Consider the following 11,501-nt stretch of genomic DNA (forward strand, 5'->3'; position numbering starts at 1 on the left):
ACGCCAGAGCTGCTGCCACCAAACTCAACAGCCTCTTCGTGTCATTGACTTACCCCCTATCTCCATCCTGGTAACCGTGACGAGGTACCGTAAGTAGCTGCTCCACAAACCTCCATTCAGGTTTTCACCTTCGACCATTGTTAAAGTCCCTTACTTTTGCTTTCCCAGCCCCCCTCAATTATTGTGGTTACACCATTTTAGTCATGCATTTTCGAGTATTGGTTTTCAAGTATGAACTTGGTGGGGATGTGTCTCCCACAAAAAAGAAGTTTTCCTAATGCTCTCAGACCCACATTAAATGCATTTTTCAATTCAGTGGGTATTCACCACACATTTGTCACTAGTGTTGAAACAGACTTCTCAGTGACCTTTTTTCTGTTTCTCATGTTATTATTAATTTGTTTTTAAAATACTCAAAATCATCATTTATTTTTATTTCTTTTTTTCCCCTTAAATTCCAATAGTTTATTTCCCATATCCTAAGTTATGAAGTTCAGAGTAGCGTTCCAGCATTAAATAATGACACACATCAAGCTTCAGACTATTTATGCATCAGTGTAAACCCCAACACAATACACCAACATGATTTCATGCATTTAGAGGGGAAATAATTCTTGGTTAAGTGGAAAATTGTGCAGATGGCTTCTGGAAGACCTTCATTCTAAGCTGCTTTATAGTGAAATATTTCATTTAGAAGTCTGGATCTTCTTTCTTCAGTTTGCTGTAATCTACATTCACAGAGTAGAACTTGTAGTGATCATTAGGACCTAGTTTGTTCCAGGGTTCTGGCTTATTCTTTCTGTCCCAACTGACATAGGGATTGAACAATGCCAGGTGTGTGACAGACAGTACTGCTCCAGTTCCCCCACTCCAATAAATATGAAGAATGGGATCAAGCTAGGATGCTTCTTGACCTGACCAATGATCTCGGGGAGTATAGTTGTGACAGAGGCCTCAAGTCCAAACTGAGAGAGCTATTTTTATTTCTTATTCAAAATATTTTGCAGTTGTTTTGGATATTCTTTCCATTCATTTATTCATTCACTCATTCAGTAAATACTTGTGGGAGCTCTTACAGGCCCTGCCCTGGGAATTGGGGATAGAGTGCTTAATGTGAGGGGAATGGTCCTTGTCTTCACAGAGATTCCAGTATTTCTCCCTTCTAGTCCCATCCCCAGCATCTGGGGTTCTGCTGTTCATATGCGATGCTTGTTCACATCTTTGTGTACAGGCAAGACCATTCCTGAACTTTGGAGTGCCCTCACCACTCCCCTTCATCAAAAAAACAGCCATTGTTCCTTCAAGGCCTAGATATTTTTCTCTCATGAAGTTTTCCACTCCCCAGACACACCAGCCACCTTTCAATAGCTCAATAGAACTCAGATTCTTATAATAAAGATGCAAAACCAGGCTACAGTATATATGAATGCAATTCGAATGAGAATACTAAGATGTTATTTAAAAGAAAACTCAAAAGAGATTTTTATTTTTTTTAAAGTAATATATGCATAAGTTAAAATTCAGTTGTATGAAGTTCCAAATTACTTCCTTCTATAGAGGAAACTATGGTTACAAGTTGTAATCTCTTCCAGATACATACCGTATGCATATATGAATAGGAATCCTAAGAATTCTGTGGACAGAATTATTTTAGGTTCATTTGAAAAAAAATAAAAACCAGGAAACAAGAAAACTATGTAGAAGAATATTAGAAGGGGAGGAAAACATTTTCCTCAACTCTCCTATGATCCTTGGCTGGATCTGAAAATTAAACTGACACTAGCAGATTAAATAAGAGAAAAAGATGTAGGGAGGGCACCTCTGACATGAAGGTGTTATGATTTTATTTCAGGAGAGAAGGACAGGGCAGGGGAGTTTAGAGGGACATTCTTGTTTCTGCCATTTTCTTGGACTTCTTCAGCTTGAAATATTCAATAGGTATCATTTTGGGGGGTAGGGTGTCCTGAATTCCATCAATGACTGCTTTACCATACTTACTGACTGCTTCTCTGGTCGCTCAGACGGTAAAGAATCTGCCTGCAATGCAGGAGACCTGGGTTCAATCCCTGGGTTGGGAAGATCCCCTGGAGGAGGCATGGCAACCCACCCGAGTATTCTTGCCTGGAGAATCCCCATGGACAGAGGAGCCTGGTGGGCTACAGTTCATGGGGATGCAAAGAGTCGGACAGGACTGAGCGACTAAGCACAGCACAGCACCGATCACTTACCCTGTGCTGGGTACTGCTCTGAACTCTTCGCTTGCATTAGCCATTCAATCCTCATAACAATCCCTGAGTTAGGTACTGTTATCATCTCCTATACACATACACACACGTGTCTACATCTATATATATCATACATGGGCTTCCTTGGTAGCGCAGTGGTAAAGAATCTGCCTGTCAAGGCAGGAAATGTGGTTTCAATCCCTGGGTGGAGAAGATCTCTTGGAGAAGGAAATGGTAACCTGGTTGGGTATTCTTGCCTGGAAAATCCCATGGACCGAGGCACCTGGTTGGTGGAGTTTGATCTAAATCCAGATCTTTAATTTCAAGAGCTCTTTCCCCACTGAAGACAGATATTTTCTCTCTTCCATGCCAGCTCAAGAGTTTCTCCATTATGAAGCTTTCTCTCACTCCCCAGGTAGACTTAGCTCTACGCTTGTTACTCTTACTTTAGCATCTATCAGAGTTAAATGTGTTACATGTTTATCTGTCTATCTGCATTTTGCTAGAAAGTCATCCTTATAAGGAGAGAGACTATGTTTATGTACTTAGGATCTTCTGTGCTTGGCACAAAGTCAGGGCTTGTTGAGTGGAGAGGCTAACTTTAAAGGAAAAATTTACCTCCTCTGGTGTAGTTCACCAGCCTATTTATACTGCTGTTTAAAAATATCATTATTCTAGTCAGAAACCTTTAAAAAACTTGATGATTAAGGAAATTATAAACTCTCTTCTTTTTCTTTTGGAGCTCATCTTAAATTTATTTGTTCAGAGATAGCAAATATGATTGTCTAACTCTTCTCTCTTGAATTTCTTTTTTTAAAACTTTTTATTTTTTTAAATTAATTAATTTATTTTAATTGGAGGCTAATTACTTTATTGTAGTGGTTTTTGCCATACATAGACATGAATCAGCCATGCGTGCACATGTGTTCCCCATCCTGAACACCCCCCCCACCTCCCTCCCCATCCCATCCCTTAGGGTTATCCCAGTGAAGCGACCCTGAGTGCCCTGTCTCATGCATTGATCCTGGACTGGCGATCTATTTCACATATGGTAATATACATGTTTCAATGCTATTCTCTCAAATCATCCCACCCTTGCCTTCTCCCACAGAGTCCAAAAGTCTGTTCTTTACATCTGTGTCTCTTTTGCTGTCTTGCATACAGGGTCATTGTTACCATCCTTCTAAATTCCATATATTTGCATTAATATACTGTATTGGTGTTTTTCTTTCTGACTTACTTCACTCTGTACAAACCCTCTTCTGCTGAACCTTAGTGGGGGGAAAAAAACCCCACAGGACTGGTATATTTAAATCAGCTTTGACTGGTTAAGCCATCATTTTTATGTATTTACATTGATAATAAAAATATTTACCCCCTAGTCTGTATTCACTCCTTTGCCCATCAAACACACACAAACATTGCTGACAGACCCAAAATTAGCAGTAGAGAAGAGGTATATCATATTCATCTTTCAACACCTACTTCTATTTTGATTTCCCTAATGGAAAGTATTGTTTAAAAAATTGCTATAAACGTAATACCTAGTCATTGTAAGAAAATACTTCCAATGAAGAGATTTTTTAAAAATTTATTTACTTTTTAATTGAAGGATAATTGCTTTATAGTAACGAGGAGATTTTTAAAGAAGAAAATGAAAATCACCTGGAAACTTACTAAGTTCAGTACAGTTCAGTCTGTCAGTCGTGTCCGACTCTTTGCGACCCCATGAATGGCAGCACGCCAGGCCTCCCTGTCCATCACAAACTCCCAGAGTCTACCTAAACCCATGTCCATCGAGTTGGTGACACCATCCAACAATCTCATCCTCTATCGTCCCCTTCTCCTCCTGCCCTCAATCTTTCCCAGCATCAGGGTCTTTTCAAATGAGTCAGCTCTTTGCATCAGGTGACCAAAGTACTGGAGTTTCAGCTTCAACATCAGTCCTTCCAATGAACACCCAGGACTGATCTCCTCTAGGATGGACTGGTTGGATCTCCTTGCAGTCCAAGGGACTCGCAAGAATCCTCTCCAACACCACAGTTCAAAAGCATCAAATCTTCGGCGCTTAGCTTTCTTTATAGTCCAACTCTCAAATCCATACATGACCACTGGAAAAACCACAGTCTTGACTAGACGGACCTTTGTTGACAAAGTAATGTCTCTGCTTTTTAATATGCTGTCTAGATTGGTCATAACTTTCCTTCCAAAGAGTAAGCATGTTTTAATTTCATGGCTGCAATCACCATCTGCAGTGATTATGGAGCCCAGAAAAATAAAGAAACTTATTATCTAGTAATTAATACACTTAGCATTTTAGCAGTACATGTTTTTTCAGACATTTTTCTGTGTCCATGCACAAAAATATTTTCTACATGAAAAAGCTCCTATTAATCATACTAGTCTGAACTTGACTTTTTCATCTAAAATGAATCTGGTCATTTTCCATATTAATAAATAATTTTATAGTATTTTTTATCTGGATGTATCATAAGTTATTGAACCAATTTCCCATTGATGAAAATTTAAAGTTGCTTCTAATTTTTCACTGGTATAAAAATGTGTCTTGAGATTGCTATCTTGGATTCTGAATATGGGTTTCCCAGGTGGTGCTAGTGGTAAAGAACCTGCCTGCCAGTGCAGGAGATGTGAAAACCGAGGGTTCAATACCTGGGTTGGGAAGATCCCCTGGAAGAGGGCATGGCAACCCACTCCAGTATTCTTCCCTGGAAAATCCCATGGACAGAGGAGCCTGGCAGGCTACAGTCTATAAGGTCGCACAGAGTTAGACACTACTGAAGTGACTTAGCATACATGCATGCATTCTGAACATATCTGATTATTTTCCTAGGATAAATTCCTAACAGTGGAGTTGCTAGGCCAGAGGGTATGTGCATTTTGTAGTTTTGGAAACATAGTGCCAAAATTTTTTCCAGAAAATATTTTTCAACTTCTACTCTGGTCAATACTGTAGATAAGTGCCTGTTTTGCAACATTTATCTGCAGGATCAATGAGCATTGATCATTGTTCATTTGCATTTCTTTGATCCTTAGCGAGGTCAGGTGTTTCATCATTGTTTTTCTTTGAACTTTGATTGCAACAGTTTGTGTGTATGTGTGTGTGTTAAAGACGTTTTTTATTTTTTAGCATGTTCAGTCTATGAATTTTTTGAGGTATTCACTTTGAGGATCATATTTAGAAAAGTGTCTTTCATGACTAAGTTAGATTATTGCATCTAAGTTTCCTATTATACCTTTGTCATTTTGTTTTTTAATATTTAAATCTTTAATTCACTTGTCAATTACTTTTGCATAAGGTTTGAAAGAGAGTTTGAGCTTAATTTCCTCCTATTTTAATTGATTCTCATATTTCCTTTTGAAAATAATTTACTTTTTTCCTGTTTAAATAAATAGTAATAGCAAATACTTGAATAGTGCTTTGTATTCCATGTATTGCTCCATATGCTCCGTGTATAAGAACTCATTTCAGCCTTATCACCACACCATAAGACAAGCACTATTATTATCCCTAACTTATTAATAAGGAAATTAAAGACAGAGAAGTTGAATAACTTGCCCAGAATCACGTGGCATGTCATTGCTGGAGCCAGATTGGATTCTAGGGAGTTTGGGTCCAGAATTTACTCTTCTAAGCCCTATACTGCCCCAGCAAAACACCTCAGGGTCCAGTTCTAATGCTGCTTACTCTGATTCCTTCTCTATTCACCCCAGTGAGATGTGCTTTCCTTCCTTTTACTTGAAATCTGTGTACTTACAGCACTAAATTCCTGCTTGGCAAGAAAACCATGTGTACACATGGTCCTTTTCCATAACAAATGCCAGTTTCCTTGGTGGCAGGACGGGGAATTAAGCATATTTGCTCCAGATGCAGTGCTTTGCTCATAGAAACATTGAGTCTACATTTCTCTATCATTAGTTTGTTTTAATTTAAAAATAATATATGAACATAGTAAACATTTACAGAGCACAAGCGTGGACACTGAAATATATCTTTTCCTACAAACTCCTTCCAGAGGCATTTACTTAAAATTTCTATTTACATATAGGTATAATTAATATAAATATCTTGTTTTACATAAATTGAAATATCCTAAATATCCCTTCTGTGACTTTCTTAAAATTCATGTTATCTTGAACCTAGTTCCATAAGAATATATATAAATCTAGCTCATATATAGTATCCCATTGCAAGGATGGGACATAACTTATACGTAATCATTCCCCTATGCAGGGGCATTTAGATTGTTTCCAACCTTTTGCATTTACAGTGATGAAATGAGCATATTTATACATTTGTCTTTAAGGACATATGGGAGAATATATGTAAGATAAAATTATAGCTGAGGAATTGTTCAAAGTGTATGTGCATCATTCGTTTTGATAGATGATGCTAATTGAGCCATAGATTTTTAAAAGTTAGATAGTATTTTTGAAATTACATAATTGACTTTCAAAGAGTTATTGAATATGAATGACTTTTGAAGAGAGCAATTTAAACATATGTAGACAAAAAATACTATTAAGTATGGGAAAAGTCTTTTTTTTAATTTTTTTAATTTTTTATTTATTTATTTTTTTGGTTATTAAGATTTTTTTTTCATTTATTTTTATTTTTATGGAAAAAGTCTTACAATTGATTTGATTTGGAATTTACTCCAAATAAGGCAAGCTTGGATTAAGTAAGTAAAATACAAAGCGATGATCAAAGTCAAAGTCCACTGATGGGATCATACATGGGTTGAGAAGCAGCATTCAGGTGCCTAAAATCAGGGCATTGGAAACCAGCCTTCCTGTGTTGAAATCTGTGGTCTCCTTCTTAGGTGTGTGACTTTGGGTAAATCACAAAGTCACTTACCTTCTCTGAGCTTCAGCTTCCTCATCTTCAAAAGTGGGGGAAGTAGTAGAGCCTGCTGCATAGGATTGTAATGAGAACGAATGAATACATATGAAATGCTTCGAGCAGGTTGGTCCACGGTAAGTGTTCAGTAACTGTTTAGTACTAGGTTCAGTGTCCTTAGGATAGTAGTGGTAAAGAAGAAAAGAGTGTCAAATGAACTGGCTGGTAACATAGTTACAGAGTAGAGAACTGAAATGCAAGAGAGATTGGGAATAGATATAAAAGCATGTTTATCTGTGATGTTCATTTGACATAGCAAGAGAATCTTTGCCTTTGTTTTCCAGGAAACAAAATTGTTCTTGGCTCCACTTTAGAGACTGCACATGGCTCAGTGCAGGATGAGACTGACTTTGGCAACTGAATGGAACATTGGAGTGTTTGGTTTAAGGCTGACTTATGAAAAAAAAAAACAATGTCAATTAAGCCATTGATTAAAACATTCTCACACAACAATACAAGAAAATGATTGTTTAGAGTGTTGAATGATATTTTTGACTCTTGAATCAATTGCTTTGTTCCATTCATGAGAACAGCAAGGATTTTAACAAATATTATATAGTAATTTTCATTTTTGAAGAACTTAAAATTTGCTTAATTTTATATAGTGTTGAGTAAAACAAACAGATATATTTGATCCACATATGTATACCTAAAATGGCATGCTATTAATGGTCCATTGAATTCATGTAATAATTATGATAATAATTCTGTACAGTTGTATATTAAAAAAAATATATTTTACAAGTTTTTCAATTTTTGAGGACTGGTTCCATTTTTTTTTCATCATTTGCCCCAATTAACCTCTACTCGAAAAAAAAAAAATTAAGAAACTGCAATATCAAACTTCTTTAACCTGAGGTTGAATTTTTTTTAAAATGTGTTTTCCTATTGTGGAGAGAATGCATAGTCAGAAGGGTGTATAAAATTAATTCCTATTGAAATGTTAATTTTTAAATAACATTAGCTATAAAAGAAATCATGTGAAAGCCCCATTAAAATCCACTGATTTCTGTAGGACGTAAACAACATGGATCCCATGTGGTGGGATTTCTAACCTGCAATTTTTTGCATTATTTTTACCAGTAAAACCTCTCAGGAAGAGACAAATTATTTTTCTACCAGCTAAAACAAAACAGAATCTTGCAATTTAATTTTTTCATTGCACAGACTGTAGGATTCCAGATGGTGGTGCTGTTTTCATGAAAGAAAACATTCTATAAGTCTTTTCTTTTTTGTGGAGCTAAATGATTATAATTGCTCATTTATTTGCAAATTGAACTGTTAAAGCAACAATACCAAATGGATACAATTTCTATTAACTTTAAAAAAACTACTGTTTTCAATTTGGGACTATTTTAATTGAGAGTGATTAATCTGCAATGCACTTAGCAAAAAAATAATGGTATATCTATTTATGGAGGGTAGTAACATAAAAATGTGCATCATTATTTTTTTTTTGTATTTGAAAAGCAAAATGTCCAGAGAATGCCCTTATCTTTGCAAACCACAATGCTGTATTTATGAAGATATAAAAACCTGTAGAAAAAGTGCAAAATTTGAGGTGGTTAAACTGGTAACACTATTCAAATTCAAACAAGGAAGCAGACTGTTAAAGCCATAAAATATATAATTCCCAACAGCACTGCTTTTACTCTAAATAATGCTTTATTGTTGTTTGTTGTTTTTCTCATTTGGCCTCCTTGGTATGAAAGTTATAAAGAAAGAGAAGTAAATGCTTACATATTTTTATTTTCAGAAGTCACTTCCCAAGAGATGAAAATTTCTTTCTATGAAGTTTTCTATATGAAATAATGCCTAAATATCTGAAAGTGACTCTAAACAACTGTGGATGCTTAACAGAAAAATAGCACCACACATTTACTTAAATTTGACAAAAGCCAGTGTTTCTTGCAAAGAGTCTGCAGCAATTCTTTGAATCTGGGCAGAAGACTGTTTTTGGTGTGGAAACTGTCTGTCCCTGCAGAAGTCCGTAATAAAACGATTGAATTAATCTTTTACTACATGAAAATCAGTCACTCCCTCTCAGGAAAGTTGATGCCCAATGTCCCTCCCTGAAAAGATTTTGAACTATCTTCATTTCTTAGAGACAGCATGATGTACACAGAACGGAATCCAAAGACTTGGAATCTAGAGTCTCATCAGCTACTAACTTTGACCCTGGGCAAGATGCCTCACTTGTCTAAGCTGTTCCTTATAAATAGATGAAAGGGTTGGACTAGGATACAGATTACTTTTAAGGCCACTTCCAAATCTATAACTATGATTTTAAATCAAAGACATTACCAAAGATGTATTATATATATTATATATGCTATGTCAATATAAAAATAAATAATTACATATCAAATACACATAAAAATAAGTAAAAAGCTATTATCTCACATAACAGGCAAGGGGATAGGGTAATTAGAGGTTGCTTAATTTAGTACTCAGTGGCACTATTAAGGACATAGATTTTTTTCTCTTTCTGCTCTGTCATTTTTACTGTCCTGGCTTTGTCCTTAGGCTTATCTCCTCATGGTTGCACAACAACTGCTCTAATTCTAGGTGTTACTTACAGACATGACCTCATCAAACAAAAAAAGAGGCATTTCATTCTGTGGGTCTCTTGTTATTTGTAAGTAAGATCTTTCTTTGAAGCGCTGCTAACTCCACCCTAGCAGACTTGCTTTCATGTGTCATTATTATTAGACAGAATTATATATTACATGCTCGTGTCTAAACCATGAAAGGCTTAGATTAAGAAAAATCCACTTCCTGGAAGTAGAAAAGACCCTGATGTTCATATCTCAATGAAATTGGGGTTCTACTAGCAAGAAAGAATGAAAGGAAGAAATGGCAAGCTACCAACAGAGTCAGCTGTGGTGCTAGAGACTGTTGGGTGTCATGATGTCCATAGGCCAGGATCAGAAATACATTGCAAGGGTATGAACATCTTGTACTGGTAATAGATGTCATTAATCAATAATGGTGTGACTTTGTCATGAATCACTTATTCAACATCAGATGTTACTTTTTTGGGCAAGAGTAATACAAATAACTAACACCTCTTACTTGGGCTTGAATTGCCAACATGATGCCCATTACTCACCAATAGAATATAAGTCCTACAAACAGGGTTATTCTCTTACAGAACTACAATATGTCCATCAAAGTTAAGAAATTAACACTGGCACATTACTGTCACCCAATTCTCAGAAACTTTTGCTTCCAAAAATTAGAATTAAGTTTACCTATTATCCCACTAATGTTCTTTACATCTGTGGAATCCAATTCAAGACTGTGTGTTACATTTTGTTGCAGCCTTTAATACAGTGCAGTATTCCTCAGTTTTTCCTTGACTATCATGACCTTGACACCTTTGGAAGCTATGGGCCAATTACTCTGTAGAGTATTTCTCAATTTGGGTTTCTCTGATGTTTCTTCATGATTAGATTCAGGTAACACATTTTGGGCAGAAGTGTCACAGGAATGATGCTATAAAAATATGTATTCCTTATTATTAAACATAAATATCTATGTTATACATAGATATGACACACATGCATTCACATTTCAAGAAAGTCTTGATCAGATTTAAAGTTTTAATATAATTTTATACCTAAAGTTTTTTTTAAAATAAAACAATTGCTCATGAATTGTGCCCATATTTATGGTATATATTCTATCCCCTTTTGGTCAGAATTTTTGTGCTTCATAAGAGACAAAACTGATTAGCAAGAACAGAATAAAGTATATTTGAACCAGTGAATCCTAAAGGAAATCAACCCTGAGTATTCACTGGAAAGACTGATGCTAAAGCTGAAGCCCTAATACTTTGGCCACCTATTTCGAAGAGCCGACTCATTGGAAAAGACCCTGATACTAGGAAAGATTGAAGGCAGGAGCAGAAGAGGGTGACAGAGGCTGAGATGGTTGGATGGCATCACCGACTCAATGGACATGTGTTTTAGCACACTCTGGGAGATGGTGAAGAACAAGAAAGCCTGGTGTATTGCAGTCCATGGGGGTCACAGAGTCAGACACAACTGAGAGACTGAACAACAGCAATAATTGATTCTCTTCTTTGAGCAGATTGTGACAGATATCTTGTTCAAAAGAGAAGGACTTAGTTGAAATGGTGAAAAGTTAGTGGTATGTTGAGAAGGAATACATCAAGTTCTAACATTTGAAGTACAATCAATAGGATAGCAGGCCTATGGGTAATTTAGATTCTATCATTCAAGATGATTTCACCATCACAATACTGTGAAGGAGTACTCAGCCTCTGCTTCCACAGCATGGTCGTAATTTTTCTAAATCAATTACTACAATGCAAGTTCATAACCAAAATCTTA

The 11,501-nt window shown here is 36.1% G+C and overlaps 1 pseudogene; it reads right to left on the bottom strand.

The window, feature by feature from the left end:
- Positions 1 to 648: 648 nt before the first annotated feature.
- LOC122427836 lies at positions 649 to 6,043 on the bottom strand (annotated as a pseudogene).
- Between the last annotated feature and the right edge of the window lie 5,458 nt (positions 6,044 to 11,501).

This window comes from Cervus canadensis, chromosome 25, assembly GCF_019320065.1.
Source record: "Cervus canadensis isolate Bull #8, Minnesota chromosome 25, ASM1932006v1, whole genome shotgun sequence".
Taxonomy (NCBI): Eukaryota; Metazoa; Chordata; class Mammalia; order Artiodactyla; family Cervidae; genus Cervus; species Cervus canadensis.